We start from the raw sequence: 21,750 nt of genomic DNA on the forward strand, positions 1-21,750 counted from the left end.
AAATTCAACAGGGCTAACTGAAAAAACAAAGAAAATTCTACCATTTGAGACAACATGGATGAACCCAGAGGACATTATGCTGAGTAAAGTAAGCCAGACACAGAAAGACAAACAATGCATGATCTCACTTATATATGAATTCTAAACAAATCGAACTCACAGAAACAGAGCGTAGAAAGGTGGTCAGGGGATGCAGGATACAACACAGGGAGGAGATTTGGGTCAAAGGGTACCAAATTTCAGTCATAAAAGACGTAAGTTCTGTAGATCTAATATACAACCTGGTAACTACAGTTAATAATACTACACTGTATGCTTGAAACTTGCCAAGAGAGCAGGTTTTAAGTGTTCTAATCACAAAAAAAAATAACTGTATGAAGTGAAAGATACGTTAATTGTGAAATCACTCCAAACCTATGCATATAATTGTCCCCCCTTATCCAAGGGGAGTATGTGCCAAGATCCCCAGTGGGTGCCTGAAACCACAGATAATACTTAGCCCTACATGTACTATGTTTTGTCCTGTACATACATATCTATGATAAAGTTTAACTTATAAAGTAGGCACAGTAAGATAGTAACAATGATAACTAGCAAAAAAATAAAACAATTCTAACAATATACTATAATGAAAGTTATATGAAGGTGGTCTCTCTCGCTCCTTCTCAAAATATCTTATTGTACTATATTCACTGATTTTCAGACCTCAGTTGACTGTGGGTAACTGAAACCATGCAAAGAAAAACCATGAATTAGGGGGAACTACTGTATATCAAAACATCACATAGTACACCTTAAATATACACAATTTTAATTTGTCAATTGTACCTCAGGAAAGCTGAGCAGAAAAGAAATAAATTCAACAGGGCTGAAACTTAATCAAGTGCATATGATTCATTCTTTTAGACAGCCCAGAAAATTCGATAACTGACTTAAAGCACATTAACAGGTTTTAAAGTAATCCCAGCTACAAATTATTGACTGCCCGCTCTGCGCCAGGTGCTGTGAAAGTTGCTTTAGATGGATTACCTCATTTGATCCCCACTAAAACCCTGTGCGGTGAATATATAGTAAAGTATAATTTATGATTTTTAGATGAGGAAGTTGAGGTTCAGAAATATCTCACAGCTATACACCATTCTGGGAAGGAGGAAAACGGGGAGCAGAGAAGAAGGGAGGAAACCAAAGTCAATATTTATAAAATGTTTACTGTTTGTAGTATTACTCTAAGAATTTTAAATACTTTGGTTCATTTCAGCCTCACAACAACCTATATGGAAGAGGGAATGGCAAGTAAATGAACTTAAAGAGGTTGCCAAAGGTTAGAAGTGAGTGAAAAACTGTGGGTTTCCAAAGAAATCTCTCAGAATTCAGAAATGAACTATGGAGCTACGTAAGGGTAAGATCAGTCTAAGTCAATGCTAAAATAATACAAAATAACTCTGACTGCCTTCCAAGACATTTCTGAAGAGTTCCTCTGACCTTGAATGGAGGAAAACAGAACCATCCTCCCCTCCCCACAGCTCCCACAGTCCACCCCCAAGGGAGGGAAAGGCCCCAACGAGGTGGCACTGGCTTGAAGCTCCTCCTCTGTGTCATAAGGGATGGCACCACATGACCCTGAATTCCTTCCAGAATGAAACATCAATGTTTCCAAGCACATGATAGAGTCTGGCAGGTAAAGGGACTGCAATGAGTGCTTATTACTTAAGGAATTCAACTGAGATTTTTAAAGACCCCAATGAAGAGTGTGTGAAAAATGGTCAATTGTCACAAATCACTTCCCTGTCTTGGAGGGGCTTTGTTCTGCAGAGTCTCGGCTTCCTTGCTTTACACAACTCCTGATATTCCAGTACAAGGTTGTGATCCAGGCCCCTCCTTGTCCTCATTCATGCATTCGTTCCACAAACAAAAAATTCTTCTCTGAAATGTAGGTCATCCATTTTAGTGAACACTTAGAAGATGATCTCGAAATAATTGAGCATGCTAACAAACAAGGGAAAGGCCTGTTTAAGAACAATCAATGTTCATAATGCCTGATGGAAGACAAGAAAATAGATTACTTGTTCTTTATCATGGTTCTAATTAAGAATTTGGGTTCTTTGTTGTTGACTATGGAGAAATAAAACCCTCATACTCTGCTGGTGGAAGTTCTCACTGCTTCTGGGAAATAACCTGGCAATTCTTATCATGAGCTTAAAGTAAATCAAGCCCTTTGACTATGGAATTCTCCTTCTAAGGTTATAAACTTAGGAAAAGCACCAGAAAAGCAGGATGAGGGAAATAGTATCATGTTTTGCTCAAACTCTGGATTTATAGTGCCTGTACTATTCTAATGCTCACTTAGATGATCTACTTAACCTCTGTGCCTCAGTTTCCTTATCTGAAAAATGGAGATGACAATGGTCTCTGCATCACAAAGTTAACATCAAATGAGTTTAAAAGTGCAACATAATTTACATTTATTTTCTCTCTTTTTTTTTTTTTTTTTGAGACCGAGTCTTGCTCTTTCAACCAGGCTGGAGAGCACTGGTGCGATCTTGGCTCACTGCAACCTCCACCCGCAGGTTCAAGCAGTTCTCATGCCTCAGCCTCCTGAGTGGCTAGGATTACAGGCACGCACTATCATGCTTTGCTCATATTTGTATTTTAGTAGAGACCATGTTTCACCATGTTGGCCAGGCTGGCCTTGAACTCCTGACCTCAAGTGATCTGCCTGCCTTGGCCTCCCAAAGTGCTGGGATTAAAGGCGTGACCCACTGCACCCAGCCTCTCATTTCTCATAAAGACTCCACAAGGAAGGCAAGAAAGATATTGGCCTGACATAGTCAATAGTAAGCATTCTCAATTAAATACAGTTTATTTTTATTAGGATCATGTATATTACAAAGATATAAAGATGTTCATTATATTATTTATTGTAGTGAAAATGTGTCAAAAATCAATTGTTCAACAATAAGAGAACAGTTAAATAAATGATACTTTCATATGATAAAATAAGCAGGTATTTAAAATGTTGATTTCAAAGAGAGGTTAACAAAATGGGAAAAATTCATCAAATAATGTTGAGTGAAAAAGTAGGTTGAGAAGTTGCATGGACTGTATGATCCCAATTTTAACATGACATTGCAGTGGATACCGAATGCAGTCTTTGCCCAACTCCCCTTTGTGAAGTACACGTCCCTCTCCAGCTTCTGGGAATATCACTGCTGATAGCACACAGCTGCATCCCCTATTGGGAATTGTCCTTGGCCCCCAAAAATAGAATTATCCAGAATTAGCCCCTCTAGGGGGCCAATGACTCACTGATGCAAGGATACAAAAGCCCGGCCAGTTACCTTACTTTGGGTCAATTCTAAAGGGCCGTCCCAGCTCCACAGCTCCCTCCATGATTGGCTGAGTCTCAGTTGCAACTACATCTGGAGTCAGATTCTCCTCTGCACAGCGCGGTCCTTCCTTACTTTCTTGCAAGGAGCATCTCCTGAAAGCATGCTCCCAGTAAGCATTCAGCAGGCAATTCTCAGAGTCTGTTTCCAGAAAACCCAATCTAAGATATATTTAGATCAATATATAATGAAGAGATGGAACGTGGTAGATTTGGGGGGCAATGAAACTATTCTATGTCATACTTTGGTGGATACATGTCATTATACATTTGTCCAAACTCATGGTATATACAAGAATGAACCCCACTGTAAACTATGGACTTTGGATGATAATGTTGTCTTGATGCAGGTTCATCAGTTGTAACAAATGTCTACTCTGGCAGGAAATGTTGATAATGGGGGATGATCTGCACGTGTTAGGGAAGTGGGTCTATGGGAACTCTCTGACCTGCTCGATTTTGCTGTGAACCTAAAACTGCTCTAAAAAATTAAGTCTATTAAAAACATATATATTATGATGGAATAGCTGAGTAAAGAAATTTCTGGATTTTCCAAATTCTGTATAAAAAGTATGTATTACTTATTTTAAATGAATAAAATGACATTGTTTTAAAAGAGGCAGAGTCCTCCCTGGACTATTATAATTAATTAAGCCCATGAATGTCAATACATAGATTTTGTTTTATTTCTTTTTTTTTTTTTTTTTTTGAGACAGAGTCTTTCTCTGTCCCCCAGGCTGGAGTGCAGTGGCGCAATCTCAGCTCACTGCAAGCTCCGCCTCCCGGGTTCACCCCATTCTCCTGCCTCAGCCTCCTGAGTAGCTGGGACTACAGGCGCCCGCCAACACGCCTGGCTAATTTTTTGTATTTTTAGTAGAGACGGGGTTTCACCATGTTAGCCAGGATGGTCTCAATATCCTAACCTCGTGATCCGCCCGCCTCGGCCTCCGGAAGTGCTGGGATTACAGGCTTGAGCCACCGCACCCGGCCTATTTCTTTATCTCAAGCTGAGTTTTCTTTAAAAATATGCACATGTTTTCATTTAAATGGCATCACTCATAAGTAATGAGCCTAAATTAAATACACACACATACACTTCAGAGTATAAGTGTCTCAACCTGGCCATCAGGTTCCTTAATCTGCATATCCTAATGATCTACTGCAACTTAAAATCTGATTCCTTACTCTGGGAGAATTGTTCTCATATTCTGTGCTATTTACTAGTCACACAAGAAAATCAGCCTCATGGTTTTGTAATAGTACTGTGGTGATTTATTTTTTTAAATCTTGCCCATTTTCCCACTCACCTCATTGTCCACTCAGATTCTGAAAACCACTGAAAGTTTCAAAAGGTCCAATTCTTCCTCAAAAAAGATTAAGATTTTTCTTCGTTGAGGATATTCAAAAACTGTGCCAGAGACTTTGACAGTAGTTTCAGAAGAGGAGGCCTAAGACATCTGGAGTGATGACACATTGTTGGAGTATGAGCTCAGCCACCTACAGTAGCTGCTTGGAGAACACAATGCTTTGAATGGATTGGCTTTGGGTGTTTCTTCAAAGTTAAATCCACCATGGAACTTCAGCTTAGATGTTAAAATAATACAACCTTAGAAGTAACTATTAGTGTCAGACTTTCTACTTGTAGGTAGAGAACATCTCCTCCTATGGATAAATGCCAAATTATTGTTATGAGATCGGAAAAAGCCGTCGAGATCTAAGGAAGCTGGAGGTGAACGAAAGAAGCCTGTGGAAATCTTCCACTCAAATAGTATATACTGCTCTCAGAGAAGTTATTATAACTATCAATAAAGGGGGAAAGAACAGACAAAGCTTTTGGCTTTATATTTTTTGTATCATCAGTCTCGCCTTTGTGAGGATATACAATGTTCTTGCATCAGCAGCAGTTAGATTTTTTTCCCACTGGAAACATCAAGTACAGCCTGTGATATAGGGTATCCAGGTAAAAGATTTTTGTATTTGGAGAGGAAATACTGCATGAAGTCCGGGGACATAGCATGTTTTTATAATGGTAGTCTTCCTAGTAATCCCAGTTCTGGGAGATTAACTCAAGAAAATAAGCAGAAATGTAGGAAAAACTTCATGCACAAGGATATCAATCATAATGCTATTATTTATGTATAAATATTCTCATAACAGTGAGAATAAGCTAAATGCTCCATACTAGGCAAATGGTTTGAGTAAACTGTTGCGTCAACTCACTAATGTTTCTGAAGATTTTATAATAATAAGGAAAAATAGTCATAGTGTTGAATGAACAATACCAGATTTACAGTTCTATGTCTGATGTAATGCTAATCACACACACGCACACACACACACACACACACGCATGCACACGCCAAGTAAGCATTAAAAAATAACTAGAAGGAAAAACAACAGAATGTCACCAACCAGGGGATGCCTTAGTGAAGTTTTATGTAGTTTTTCCCTTTCTTCTACTTGTCTGTATGTTACTCATTTCTTTTAATGAAATAGAAATTACAAATCTTATATTATAAAAATAAAAAGAGGAGGAGGGGCCGGGCACAGTGGCTCATTCCTGTAATCCCAGCACTTTGGGAGGCCGAAGTGGGTGGATCACCTGAGGTCAGGAGCTCGAGACCAGCCCGACCAACATGGAGAAACCCCTTCTCTACTAAAAATACAAAATTAGCCAGGCATGGTGGTGCATGCCTGTAATCCCAGCTACGCGGGGGCTAAGGCAGGAGAATTGCTTGAACCTGGGAGGCAGAAGTTGCCGTGAGCCGAGATCACGCCATTGCACTCCAGCCTGGGCAACAAGAGTGAAACTCCATCTCAAAAAAAAAAAAAAAGAGAGAAGAGGAGGAAGAGAATGGCTATACCTTCACCCTGGTTACTGAGGTGATTAGGGAAAATAAATGGAAGGAGCCTTGATGGATCATTGAAATCAGCCACCAGGTTGCTAATATAGAAAACGAGCAATGTAAGAAACTGGCCAAAAAAGAACATGTTAAGATAAGAGTGAAAGAGTAGGCACTGTAAGAATTTGCATTAGGAAAGTATTTTGAAATGCTCCTCAGTGTGGTTTATCATGTTTCTTTTCACTTGGACCTTTCTTCCGTTCAGTGAGCTGTGTATTCAGAACCACTTGTTCAAAAAGAAAGGAAAACCTAAGACCCTATCTCAAAATGAGACCCTGTCTTAGAAAGGAAAACCACAATTCTGTACTTGGCCTGGGTTTTAGAGCCCAAGGCTAGTGAGGAGTAGAAGAATTTGGGACATAAAGAGAAAGTCTAGCTGACCCTCCATATTAGAAAACATTGCCCAGACTAGGATGAAAGGGAGACGTGGAAAGCAATCAAAGAGAGTTGGACACTGGTGGATCCCCCACAGTGGATCCTGCAGCCTGGCCCAACCCACTGACCTTGTGGGAATGGAAAGGGAAGTGCCTCAGACCCCATGCAGGCTTGATGATATGTGTGTCCCTTTCTCCAGGTAAAGTCAGGGACGCTGCAAGATGTCATAGGAGAAAATGTGGCCATGTGAGATCTAAGCAGCCCAAAGCAACTAAGTTTCCCCATGCCAAAATGATGCAGAAGAGAGGTTGGATTCCTGCATGCCTAAGAACACTCAGGAGGAGTGAATTGTACCAGTACCCAGCTACCCAGCCATCCAGCAGGACATGGAGGGACAGAACACCTTTTATGCTCCCAAGGGCCCACTGATAAGCCCAGGGCCTTATCAGCCTTAGTAAGTTCCTGTGTCCAAGGAACTGCATCCAAGAGAGACACAGAAGTAGCAGAAAGAGCCATTCAGCTTTGAAAGAGCTCTGAGATGAGAACGAAATGTCCCTAGCAATGATCTCTGTTGCCTGAGGACCAGGAACCAGGCCGAATGATGGTCATCTCAGGGGCTTCCATACGTAAGCCCCCAGGAAACGCAAGGTAATCATGGGGAGAGGTGGTGCTTAACTGACTGAAATTTAATTTCCAATACTTAAAGGAATGGGAGTGCAAATGAGAGATTAGCTATTTCATTGATACTAAAATGCCATCGATTGTAAAATACATCATTAATTTGTGTGCCACCAAGAAAGAAAGATGCCCCCAATTAATCTATGAGACAATGCTTTCTCTTTGTTTCAAATTTTTATTTTACACTTGCTGGAGAAGCCCTTTAAGACTTGTTGGGACGTAGACTTTTATTACATGTCACTCCTGTACACATAAAAAAGAAAATAAATGTATTAAGACATTCCTAAACATATCTCTTCATTCAGAGTCTAACTCTTCCACATCACTGTTTACATTTTTCTCCTCACTATTTTTCTCTGTTGGTGATGAAACATTTTTTACTAGTATCCCCACTCTTGACTCCAGGTTTTCTTCCAAGATGTTGTCACCCATTCTTAAAGGTTTAATGTGAGCTGGGTGCGGTGGCTCACGCCTGTAATCCCAGCACTTTGGGAGGCCGAGGCGGGCGGATCACGAGGTCAGGAGATCGAGACGACAGTGAAACCCCGTCTCTACTAAAAATACAAAAAATTAGCCGGGCGTGGTGGCGGGCGCCTGTAGTCCCAGCTACTCGGGAGGCTGAGGCAGGAGAATGGCGTGAACCCGGGAAGTGGAGCTTGCAGTGAGCTGAGATTGCGCCACTGCACTCCAGCCTGGGCGACAGAGTGAGACTCCATCTCAAAAAAAAAAAAAAGAAAAAAAGGTTTAATGTGAGTGCATTCTTGCTTGGCATGTACTAATACGCAATGCTTTTTAACATAACTCTGTATCACAGTTTCGTATACTTATAGTAATTTAATTCTCTTACTCTGTATGACACTGTAGCTTTGAAGTGATTCTTATAATTTTTTTTTTTTTTTGCTTTACTAATATATTTACACTCCACTACTGTTTCTGAGCCTTTCTGTTCATTATAAGTTTTCATTTCATTGCTGAAACTCAGGATAATCTTTCTGAAAATATTTCAAACAGCAACTAAACTCTGCCTGGGTAATACCAACAGTGCACATTATTCAACTAAAGAGGTAACAATATCTAAATACCTATGACCATGTTCACACACATACAGACAATGGCAAATATATCAGCACTGCCACCTAGCAAATAGCAATTCAAACATGCCATCAATTATTAGATCCAGATTTCAGAGATGTTAGCATACAAAAAGGCATGTATTGGAATTAATAAAATATGGTAATTTGAGTTAAAGGAAAATGTAAAGTATATTTTTTACACACCTGAACTTATAGAACAAAGTTACACCCATTACACTGGTGTAAGGCCCTCCCCGTACAGCAAAGAGAGATTATCACTTGCATTTTAAATGCATCCAGTTAAGAGTTTCATTAGCAGGCTGGCCACAAGATAAGGTCCAAAGTCCTTAGTCTAATGTGATCTCATGATCTCTGGCCAGAATAGGTTAAGCAGGAACAGGATCCCTGAGCTGCCGACATGAAAAGGAAGGTTATATGGCTTCACACAGGAAGGGTCACAGCATGCATTTTTCTGTCTCTTCAAAGAAGACATTTTCAGCCTGGCCCTTAATCAGGGAGTGAGTCTTCCTGACAAAGAGCAGACTATAAACTTCCTTTCATCATGTGGCTGCAGCACAGTCTTTAAAAATGTATTTATATATATATAAAAAAGTTTTTATATTAAAAAATGTACATATACAGGTAAAGAGAGGATAGACATGTGGCTAACAGCTTAGGCTTCTAGTCCAACCAATATGTATTTGAGTCCCAGATCTGCACTTATTTATTGTATGACAAGTTGTTTAATTTCTGTGTGGCAGAGACTGGCTAGATACTCACCAAAATTGTTTCCTCTTCTCCTAGGTGTATAAGAAGATTACATTTCCCAGCCCCCTTGCATTTCAACAGAGACATGTAATTGATTCCTGGCCAGTGAAATTTGAGCAGAAGGAATATACCACTTCTAGGCCTGGGTTCTAAACCCTTTTGTATGATCTCCACTTCCTCTCTCCTTTGTCTTGTCAGTGCCACCAGATTCAGAGGACCTAAGGGAGGATTCTTAGACCCATATGAAAGGAGCCTGAATCCGTGAATAACTATGTGGAGTAAACACCCTTGACCACTAAAGTACATGGACATGAGCAATAAAATAAGGCTTTGTGTGTTACAGTAGTTATCACACTCTATTTAATACATGCTGTATACCTCAGCTTCTTCACCTGTGGCAAAGATAAAGTTAATTACTCAAAGGAGTAGCACAATGCCTGCCACACGGTAAGTACTAAATAGTAGAAGCTATGTTACTATTGTAGATATCATCCTTGTTATTACTGAGGCAAAGAACTCAGGTATAGATGTTGAACAAGCAGGCAGTTTTTTGCGCATATACTAGAGGGAAGTAAAACTTTTCTAAATATCAACTGGTGCAGACTTATGTAAAGTGAAATTTGAGCAATCACATTTCAGACACCAAGAATCATCCGCAAATAGTAAGTAATAAAGGCCCTGAAAGAAGGAAGTGACTGATTCCTGAGCAGGCAGTGTAGGTTAAGGACAAGTGTCGGTTAAGGACCAGCATCAGAGTCAGAAGGAGGTCAGCAGAAGCTGGGAGAAGAGGAATCCAGATCAGGCCAGAACAGAAACTGCTCCCCAGGGCCACACAAGGCAATGTTTCTCAACAGTGCCCCAGGGAAGAGGAAGTAGTTGTCATCATCAAAATTCTACCCCCTGAACATAGAATGGTTAAATTAAAATAGAATTAAATACATGTAGTTCTTAGTGTTTCCATAAAATTATCAGAGACCATCCTGGCAACTGCTATAGAGACATCCCCCACCTGCCACTTGGATTTGATTCTCGTAAATAAAATGAATCCTTCTTGTCAAACATTGCTTTAACAAGCTTTGTTTCTTTTGTGTTTTTTGTTGTTGTTGTTTGTTTTTGTTTTTGTTTTTGAGACAAAGTCTTGCTCTTGTCCCCAAGGCTGGAGTGCAATGGCATGATCTCGGCTCACTGCAACCTCCGCCTCCCAGATTCAAGTGATTCTCCTGCCTCAGCCTCCCGAGTAGCTGGGATTACAGGCGCTTGCCACCATGCCCAGCTAATTTTTGTATTTTTAGTAGAGACAAGGTTTCACCATGTTGGCCAGGCTGGTCTCGAACTCCTGACCTCAGGTGATCCGCCTGCCTCAGCCTCCCAAAGTGCTGGGATTACAGGCATAAGCCACCATGCCCGGCCCACAAGCTTTATTTCTAATTGTGTGTGCAACATATTCTACCGGCATTTGAGACTTTGCCAAGTCAATCTTGTCAGTTGTTTATTCATTCACTCATTCATTCATTCAAACATTTATTGAGCACCTACTCTGTGCCAAGCACTGTGTTACCAGATATATAGCAGCAACAAAACAAATACAGCTTCTGCCCTCATTGTTCTTAACAGGGGGCAGGGGAGACAGACCAGAAAAAGGTAAACAAATAACAAATAAATGTATAATTACGTATGTAGGAAAGTAATCTGAATGTGAAAAAAAATGAAATCATTAAGTTTCTGATAGAGAAGAACAAGAGGGACTGGTTTAGAGAGAGCACGTGGGGAACCCTGCCTGAGGAGATGATGTTTAAGCATAAATATGAAGAAACAGGAGTTGACCAGGGGTAAAGTACTCCAAACCATAAAGAAGGATCTTGGGCAAGGGAAGAAGCATCTCAACAACTGCAAAGAAGCTACTGTAATTGGAGCCGAAGAGCGAGCAAAAGTGAATGCGGCACAAAATGGGATTGGAAAGGTAAGGAAGTACTAGACTGTGCAGGGTCACAAACAAAGCTGGGGTCTAAGCCAAAGACATAGTTGGGGTCCTTTCCAAGTGCAACAAAAACCACAGGAGGGTTTTAAGTGGATGCTGTCATGTGATCTGGCTTACAACCTTTAAAGTTCATTCAAGATTTGCCAAGTGGAGAACTGGCTAAAGAAGACAAGAGAAGAAGCAAGAAGACCCATTAGGAGGAGGTTGTTTCCATTCTCAAGCACACACTGGTGGCAAGCTGAATGAGCAAGGGGCAGAGGCAGTGACAGAAAGGACATAGTGAGAGATATTTTGGAGGTAAATACTTCAGGACTTGCAGATGTGAGAGTGAAGGCAACAGAGGGATAAATGTCAACCCTCAGATTTTCCGCTTAACCAGCTGGGCATATAAATGTGAATTTTACTGAGAAGGGAAAATATGGAGAACAAAATGGATTAGGGAACAGAGAAATCAGAAATTCCATTTTGGACTTGTTACTTGGGAGCTATCATGGAAGCCTGGTGTCCCAGCGCTTCTTTCTGAGCTTTCTTCCCATTCTCCCCTAACAATAACTCTATGATAATCAATTTGGACTTTTTGCTGTCCCTCGAAGGCCTCCAACAGTAGGAAAAATCTTTCTCTCTGAATGATTCTACTGCCTATTTTCTACCTACCAAAATCGTATTGATCTACTCCCACCCTGCATTTACCATCAAGTTATTTATATCATTCATTTGAAGCGCCACATGACAGTAATGAATGGGAGTTCAGAGTAAACACTTTGGATTCACTCACATCAGGGTTTTAACCCTGGCACTGCTATTTGCTGGTTGTATGATAAATTGAGCAAACCATTTAACCTCTTTGAGCCTCAGTTTATTATCTGTAGAATGACATAGTCAACCCACCGTGGCAGACACTGCTATTTATGTTCTCAGTGTAAGTTCTCTCCTCATTTTTCCTTCTTATAGAGCCCCAGTTTTCTTCAGGGTAACAATGTGCCCAGCTAAAGTGCTCAAGCAACTGGCTTCCATAAAGCTGATGGTAGCCTACTGACATTGTTCTGGCTAATAGTACATAAGAGGAAGTAAGCTTGAATTTCTGGGAAAGCATTCCTCTTCTTATATAAGTGCCCCACACCCGTTACTCCATCCTTCATCCTGCTTTACACACAGATGTGATGCTTGAAAGGGCAGCAACTATGACCGTGGAGCTAAGGACGGTAGAGCAGAAACATAGAGGAGCCTGTGTCCCTGGCGGCCCTAACCAGGGCAACAAACTCCAGGTTTTTGTAGCATGATGTAAATAACCTCCTTACTTGTTTAAGCCAGTATATTTTTTTTGGCTTTTCTGTTGCCAGTCAGCAAATCCATTTTAACAAACCCATCTACTTCTTGGGCTGACTTGGTAAGTATTAAATAAGCAATGTCTATACAACGCTCAGTAGCTGCTGATAATTATTATGTTACTCTTACCTTGCCATTTAAATCATTTTGGTATATATGTGCCTTGTTCCCTCAATAGACTGTTACATGACCTCAAGACAGAGATTTCTGTAGCGTTTGGTAATCCCTTCCCACACATAATGGGTGCTCAACAAATCCGTTGACAAGGTGGTCACCCTTTCCTTTTCTGGAGAACATCAGCCCAAATTTTCTTTATTCGTCCTCTTTTCTCCATCTACTGCTTTTGTTTTCATCAGCAGTGCCAGCTTCAAAGAGATGTTTTTCTGTAATCTTTTTAAAAAAATAAATGTTATTATGTATATTTAAGGTATATAACATGTTAAAGGATATACAGAGATAGTAAAAAGTTATTATAGTGAAAGCAAATTAACATAGTCATCATTTCACATAGTTACCCATGGCAAGAGCAACTAAAATCTACTCATTTACAGTGAATTCTATACACAGCACAATTTAATTACCTAAGATCTTCATGTTATAGATGAGATTTCTAGACTCGTTCGTCCTACATATCTACCACTTTCTATCCTCTGACCCACATGTCCCCATTTCCTCTTCACTCTCTACCCCTGCCTCAGTAACCACTGTTTTGTTCTCTATCTCTAAATATTTTCAGTGTATTTACTTTATTTATTTATTTGTTTATTTTAGACAGAGTCTCACTTTGTCACCCAGGCTGGAATGTAGTGGCATGATCATGACTCACAGCAGCGTCGACCTCCTGGACTCAAGCTATCCTGCCACCTCAGCCTCCTGAGTAGTTGGGACTACAGGTGGGTGCCATCATGCCTGGCTATCTTTTAAATTTGCTTTGTAGAGACAAGATCTCACTATGTTGCCCAGGCCAGTCTCAAGTGATTCTCCCACCTCAGCCACCCAAAGTGCTGGGATTACAGGCATGAGTCACAGGGCCAACAGTGAATTTTTTTTTTAGATTCCACATGTGAGAGCATATTCTACATGTGAGGTCATATTCCACATATGAGATCATGCAGTATTTGTATTTCTGTGTCTGGCTTATTTCACTTAGCGTAATATCCTCCAGGCTCATCCATGTTGTGGCAAATGGCAAGATCTTGCTCTTTTTTAGGGCTGAATAATATTCCTTTGTATATACACACCACAGTTTCTTTATCCATTTGTCTGCTGATTGACACTTAGGTTGTTTCCATATCTTAGCTATTGTAAATAATTCTGCAGTGAACATGGGGGTGAAGATATCTTAAAAAGGTGGTGATTTCATTACCTCTGGGTTTATGCCCAAAAGAGGGACAGCTAGATCAAATGGTAGTGCTATTTTTTCCTACAGTCTTATTTTTTTGTAAGATTTACCCCAGTGGCCTTTCATGCAGGCCTGATCTTTCAAAAAAAACTAGAGAATGGTTTGGGAATAATCTCAGTAACTGTCATTTCTCACACACTAGTCTTTGATGGTGGTTCAGACATTGTGGAATGGTCTTTAGGATTTTCACCTCTTTAGTAGAGCTGCCTATGGCTTCTTTCTTTCTTCAACCACTCTCTTAAAGTAAAAAAAAACACAAGTCAGAGTCATCACTAAACAGAAAAGTGAAACAGTATTAATTCTCTAGAGACATCAAAAGTATTATGAAAAGGAAGTGTTTAAGTGGAAAATATCCACCTATGGAAATAAAACTGCCAGCATCTGAGCGTAAGTATGAAACCCAGTTAATGGATATGAGAAATGGTGAGAAGCTCTTTTACCATGGAGTCAGGTCTCTGGCAAATGATCTTTGATGAATCCAATTTGCACTGGGATTTGAAACTTTCCATGCTCTTGTATTTCATCAGCTGCTTTGAGTTACTTTTAAAGAAACACATTTTTAATGAGAAATTTTTGACAGAGAATAAATGCAGATGTAATTCTTTGGAACAATTGTTTCCTTTGTTGATGGATTTTTTTCCACAGTGCCCACTCACAATTAAATAAAACAGTAATTAAAACCCTAAATCCACTCAAAATTATTGTTTCATCAGTCACCTCCAGAGATCCTTCTAATGTCTTTGTGGAAAGAATGTCTTAACAGAGATGCAACGTGCTAAGACAGAAAGCCTTAGATTTTTCAAATTTGGAGTAATAAATTCTAAATACGCAAGAACTTTTTAAGTGACTAGAAAGTTATTACAATGAAATAAAAACCCAAGGCTATATGCCATAGGATAGCTTAATCCCCTTGGGGAAAAAAAAAGACTAGTTTGTTTTTTGAGATTTTTATACAAATTACAAACACATTGAAAAATTTAGTGATATATATGTTACAGACATAGACCAATACACTTCTCTTCATGCAGACATGAAACTCAGCCTAATTTAGCCATGACACAGTGCATCTTTCTGGGTATCTCCCTAAAGGAGACAGGGTGTATTTAAATCTGATGTTCACTCATCAATTGAGTCTTTGAAGCTTCTTAAAGTGATTCAAGAATGAGTTCTCCTCCCCTATTTCTTCCTCCTCCTCACTTCCTTCTCCTTCTTTGGCATTCTCCACTTTCCTAAAAGTACCATTATCCTGCCAACAACACAAGCAGGCAACTTCCAAGGGTAACAGACTGCTTCTTTTCATGGCCTACTTGAGCCATTTCTCTGTAATTTAATTTCTTTTTCATCTGCTCTCTTCCTGTTCTACTTTTATTAAAGCTATATTATTATTGTTATTATTATTATTGATTGAAATGGGGTTTCCCTTGTCACCCAGGCTGGAGTGGAGTGGTGAGAACATAGCTCACTGCAGCCTCAACTTCCTGGACTGAAGCCATTCTCCCACCTCAGCCTCCCATGTAGCTGGGACTTCAGGCACGTGCCATCACTCTCAGCTAATTAAAAAAAAAAAATTATTTGTAGAGATGGGGGGAGTCTCACAACATTGACCAGGCTGGCCTCAAACTCCTGGACTCAAGGGAACCCCTCACCTTAGCCTTCTAAAGTGTTGGGATTACAGGCATGAGCCACCACACCCAGCCTATTTTCTTATCTTGCGCCAGATCTCCCAATGTCCACTCCTTCCTCACTCTAATCCTCACAACATAGAGTTTCCAAGTTAATATTCCTAAAGGCAGCTAATGAATCACTCCCTCCCTCACTCATGCAACTCTGATACTCACTTTGCCTGCCTAGGGGCCATTACAGGGGTTAAGTTGCAATTTACCTTTTTGGTTTAACATGCATCTTCCTCCATTTGTGTACCCTTAGCCCCCAGCTAGACTGAATTGTCCTTAGTTTTCCACACATAGTGGCCTCCACCCTCTCCAGATCTTCACTCATGCTATTTTCTCCACAAGGGATGCCACTGCTCTCAAGTCAGCATATCTAAATCCTATCCACCCTTCAATTTCCAATTCAAGAAAAGAATACTCCATGAATTGGGCTTTGAAGGATGGCTGCAGGTTCATAAGAATCCTAGAGTGTTCAGAAAACTTCTAGAGCTGATGTCTATCACATTCAAGCTTTCTCTTTCTGCACTCAGCTGATTTCAGACATTTCTCTAAAATGCTCATTTCCTACTGTTAATTCTCACCTTTTTTTTCCCTTTGATCTTTTGTTTACTGAACAAATGAACTGAGAAGTGAGTATCGCTCATATAAAGAGTTGTGGAGGTGCAAGTGAACATGTCAGAGACAGTCTACTCAGCATCATTTGTAAATTACCAATCACTCACATCTTGAAAGCATTAGTTAAAACCTTCTTGAGGTGATGGAAGATAGCCACGCCTCTTGAGTAGGAGTGTGAAGAGATCTCAGCCGTGCTAGTAAACCCTAAATCCTCAAGCTCTGGGCATTCCCATCCTGCACCAAGAAATTCACACTCCAATTCTATAAGGTTTCTATGACGAGGAAAACAAATTAAAAGTAACTGGCTGGCACTAAAGACAGAGTTTTAAAGTTTCCACTGCCTGCCTAAATGTGGATTTCCCACATTGCCCATATCTTAGGCCAGGTCTTTTGATTGCAAGAACACTCAATTTGACACATACAAAGGATTAATATTATGAGAATACATAGGAATCTCATAGATTCTCAAAGACAGTAAACTATAACACATCCTGGTGCCACCTCATGAGAACTGGAGCTTAGGAACCAATAGGAACCATAGCCACTTAATATCTTAGGACTTCTCTGCTTTTCTCAGCACACTTGTTTTCTTCTCTTTCTTACCATCCACTGTCCTCTGCTTTCTCAGAGTCTTTTCTCCCTCAAAACTTTAACTTGTACTTGGTCTCTTAAGATCCAGCCTGCCCCAACTTCACCTGTGATACCTAATTGGCTTAGTCTCTCAGTGTTCCAATTCTTCCTTGCTGAGAGAGCAATGTGATTCGTTTAAAAGCATTTGGGGGGCCAGGTACGGTGGCTCATGCCTGTAATCCCAACACTTTGGGAGGCTGAGGTGGGCAGATCACTTGGGGTCAGGTGTTCAAGACTAGCCTGGCCAACTTGGCAAAACGCTGTCCCTACTAAAAATACAAAAATTAGCCTGGCATGGTGGCACATGCCTGTAATCCCAGCTGCTCAGGAGGCTGAGGCACAAGAATTGCTTGAACCTGGGAGGTGGAGATTGCAGTGATCCGAGATCATGCCACTACACTCCAGCCTGGGTGACAGACCAAGACTGTGCCTCTAAAATAAAAATAATAAAATAAATAAAAGCATTTGGAGGAAGGTCACTAGCCTATGGTTGGGTCACCCTTAAGTTAGCTTGTTATGTATATGTGTGATGGGGCAGTAGGAATGGGGATAAATACCATAACTATGACCACTCACTGTGAACAGCTTTTCCTCTCAGAAGGGAGCTGTGGTTAGGGCAGGCTGTGAGACTCTTCTCTGGTCCAAGTGGCAAAGGTGCTGGAGGTCTTGAGTGCGGCAGCCCAGAAGTCCTACCAGAGTTTCCTAGATCTACCTCCATGGAATATACTGTTGGGTAGCAAGAATATCTGAATACTCTCTCACAGTTGGGGAACCTAGCCTACTGTGCTCATCTCTAGGGCCTAGTTTTTAGGCCATTGTCTTATCCTACAGTTAAATACTAAGAAAGACATTTGCAATCATGCACTCATGGAAAGATGGCTCAACTTCCATGACTGCTACATACTTAAAAAAGAGAGAGAGAGAGGTAGAGAGAGCTTCCTACACATAATTCATTAGCCTTGTGTTTAGTTAGAAAGGTTCAGGATGTTCCTTGTGGAAATTGTGAGCATAGGCGTCAACTGGGCACATTCATCAAACAGTATCCACAAAAAAAGCATTTGCCCATGGCCATCGAAAATCCTGAGACTTAGTTCTAAGAGTTTAAGCTTTAAAGAAAATTGCCAAGTATGGTGTATTTCAGAATCAAATCCCCTACTCAAAAAGCAAACACACACTATGGGGAGGGAGTACAGAAGCTACATCAGAGAGAATCTTCATTAATTCTTCCCCTGCATCCCTTTTTGGCATTTTGAACTGGCAAAGAGAAAACCTGTGATGTCTGTGCCTGGTTATTCCGTCGATAAAGAGCCAGGGTCATGGTTTCTATCCTGTTACCCAGTTGGCTTCATTTTGTCCAATGGCTACAGCATGTACCTTGCACTCTAGCCAGAAAGCTGACTCTCTGCAGGCCCTTGTTTTATTTGGGGATGGATTGGGATTTTGGAGAGTGATGACAATTTTTTAACATGATGGGAAAGACAAAAAAAAAACAACTAGAAAAGCACACTTCTGTCTATCCATTTTGCCATCTTCACTCCCTGAAGACACCCTATTGCTTGTCAGGGTCTTGCTGTTCATCCTGCACTGCAAAGACAATAGGGTGATGATGAAAGAAAACCATGGAGAAAAGGATGATGGTGATCTCCCTCAATTAGGAAATCTATTTATTTTAATAAGTCAAGGGGGGTGAAGGAAGACCTTCTGAATAAAGGTCAAAAAGGAATTTGATAATACTTCAACAGCGATACATAGTTTTTTAAAAATTACTTAGTAACCTAGAAATAAAGGGAACAAAGATATAACTCAAATGAGATAAAGACTGTCTACAAAACCAGCAGCAAATATTCTATACATGCACAAAATTGAGCCCTATTAACTTTAGTAATAAGGATACCCTCTCTCCCCATACACATTTAACATGGTCTGAAATCTCTAGCCAATAAGATAAGACCATGGAAAGGGAAAAAAAAAAAGGATACCGTTTTCGGAAAAGAGATACAAATTTTTGTTGTTGTTTTGTTTTGAGACAGTGTCTCACTCTGTCACCCAGGTTGGATGTAGTGGCGTGATCTTGGCTCACTGCAGCCTTGACCTCCCAGGCTCAAGCCATCCTTTCATCTCAGCCTCCCAAGTAGCTGGGACTACAGGTGCATGCCATCACACTCAACTAATTTTGTTCATTTTTTTGTAGAGACAGGATCTTACTATGTTGCTTAGGCTCAAAGTCTTGGGCTCAAGGGATCCCCCTGCCTCGGCCTCTCAAAGTGCTGGGATTACAGGTGTGAGCCACTGCCCCGAGCCCAAAGTTGCTTTTATATAATATCATTGCCTTTCTAAAACACTCAAAACAATTAATAAAAAACTATTTGTCCAAAAAAAGATAATTTAATGGGGCAGAAAGTTATAAAACAGGCATAAAATTTTTCTTAAATACAGCAGCAACTATATTGGAATTGGTTCCAGATAAAAGACTGAACACAGATGACTGCTGACCCTCCCATCCAAATATTTTTAATATTACAAGGATAAGCCCAACAAGCCCTCGAAAATAGGAGAAAGTCTCATCAGTGACTAGAAATCATGAGTAATTGTTTGAAAACAGAAACATATGCAAGAGAAAGATACTATAAAGACTAGAAGAGCACACAACAACCTCAATTGAGATTGAATAGATACAAGGACTGGAAGGTGCCTCGGGTCAATCAATTTGTGATTAATACTTCATAAGCAAATTTCACTAATGAGCTCATACAAATAGAGCATTTGAAAAACTGAATCCAGCAGAATATTAAGAGAATAAAATGTTATGACAAAGTAGAATTTACTCTGTGTATTCTAAGTAAAATATGTAGAATTTATTTTATGCATTCTATGTAGAATACAGGTATACTTACATAATTCATAACAATAACAGATCAAAGTAAATGATATACAAACTTTAATAGTGCTTAAAAGCACTCAGTAAATTTCAATACACATTTCAATTTTAAAAGGAAAAAAACTTAGAAAATGAATAAGAGGACATTTCCTTAACTTAACAAAAGTTGCAAGGGAATATAGCAGAAGCCTATAGAAAGCACCATTTTAATGCTAAAACATTTTAAAATTCCCATTAAAGTAAAAAATATGGTCCAGGCACAGTGGTTCACACCAGTAATCTCAGCACTTTGGGAGACTGAGGTGGGAAGATTGATTGAGGCCAGGAGCTGGAGATCAGCCTGGGCAACATAGTGAGACCCTGACTCTACAAAAATAAAAAACTTACTGGCCAGGGTAGTGCACACCTGTAGTCCAGGCTACTTGGGGGGCTGAGGTGGGAGGATCCCTTGAGCCCAGGATGTTGAGGCTGCAGTGAGCTGTGATAGTGGTACTGCACTCCAGCCTGGGTAATAGAGTGAGATCCTGTTTCAAAAATAAACAAACAAATAAATAGTACAAAGCAGCAGAAAACCTGCCATCCTCGCAATCAATAAATATTTTACTAGCCATACTAACAAAGTAAATAAGATAGGAAAAAATTTTTAATGAAATATGTATATGAGAAAGGAAAAGACTTGTGATGATTCTTTGTAGATAATATAATTGTCTACATAAAGTAACAAATTAGGGGAATAAACTAAGAAATTTCTGAAACTCATCTAAGAGTAAATATGGCTAGTATAAGACCACAAAATTTAATAGAATATCTAATTGTCTATAATAATCAGTTAGAAAGTTAAAAGAAAAAAGATACTGTACTATTCCTAAAGCAACAAACTTGGAATAAGCCCAAGAAGAAACATTCAAGAATAATATGAATGACATAAAAGAAAATCTAAATAAATGAAATATACTGTTGTTTTAAATAGAAATTGTGGCAGGTAAAGCAACTTCACCTTGGATGCTGCTTCACCAAGTTGGCCTCTGATTAACCCCAGTTCCAAGAGGGCTCTGAGATTTCCAGTTTCTCTACACTGTCCCTTGCATAAAAGCAGGTACTTACTACTATAAATCCTGCCTGTAGGTCAAACAGTCTTGATGTTCTCATACTTCAATTGTGCTACACGTCTCTTCCAAACCACCCCTCTCCTATGGTATATAAGCCCTGGGCCTGGGGGGTAATGGCACGAAGAACTCACCATTTCATCCTGCCCTGTCTGAGACCCAGACATGCCTTCTGTTCCTAAATCCCTATTAAATGTTTCTTTCTGAGAAACTGGATTTGTCAGCCTCTTTCTTCAGCCTCTCAGCTTCCCTGAACTTTAGGATAGGTTAGCATAGATCTGCCCACTGCAAAACAGAAATATACATTTTTTAATCAAAATTCCAACACAAACTTTTCCGGAAGTTGACAAACTTCTTCTAAATTTTATATAAAAGAAAATGAGGGTTGGGCATGGTGACTCACATCCATAATCCCAGCACTTTGAGAAGCCGAGGCAGGAGGATCACTTGGGGCCAGTAGTTTGAGACCAGCCAGGGCAATACAGTGAGACCTCATCTCTACCTCTACCAAAAAAAATAATAAAAAAAAAATTAGCTGGGCATGGTGGAGAATGCCTATAGTCCTAGATGCTCGGGAGGCTGGGGCAGGAGGACTGCTTGAACCCAGGAATTAGAAGCTGCAATGAGCTATGATCGAGCACAACACTCCAGCCTGGGAGACAAAGCAAAATCCTGTCTCTAAAAACTAATGAATTAATTAATTAATTTTAATTTTTAAAAAGAAAATGAATGAGAGAAGCCAATAATTTTTTAAATAACAGTAAGGGAAAACTTTTTTTGTTTTTTGAGATGGAGTCTTGCTCTGTCCCCCAGGCTGAAGTCCAGTGGTGCAATCTCGGCTCACCACAATCTCTAACAAAAAGCCAAGGTTAAAATAGGTAGTATTAGCTAATGAATGAAGAGTTAGCCCACTGATACAAAATATTCGAAAATGCTACATATCTATGGGAGCTTAAAATATTA

The 21,750-nt window shown here is 39.9% G+C and overlaps 1 long non-coding RNA gene across 3 annotated transcripts in view; it reads right to left on the reverse strand.

Annotated features, from left to right (window-relative positions):
• The window catches only part of LOC129480484 (uncharacterized), an 81,664-nt gene that overhangs the window by 21,056 nt on the left and 38,858 nt on the right, over nt 1–21,750 (reverse strand). For 2 of the 3 annotated variants that reach the window (XR_010120462.1, XR_008657058.2), the window contains exon 4: nt 12,616–12,876. This is a non-coding gene — a long non-coding RNA (uncharacterized lncRNA). Of the gene's footprint in view, nt 1–3,345; nt 3,482–12,615; nt 12,877–21,750 lie in introns of those variants that run through there. The other variant, XR_008657059.2, reaches the window with a different exon arrangement.

This window comes from Symphalangus syndactylus, chromosome 4, assembly GCF_028878055.3.
Source record: "Symphalangus syndactylus isolate Jambi chromosome 4, NHGRI_mSymSyn1-v2.1_pri, whole genome shotgun sequence".
NCBI lineage: Eukaryota > Metazoa > Chordata > Mammalia > Primates > Hylobatidae > Symphalangus > Symphalangus syndactylus.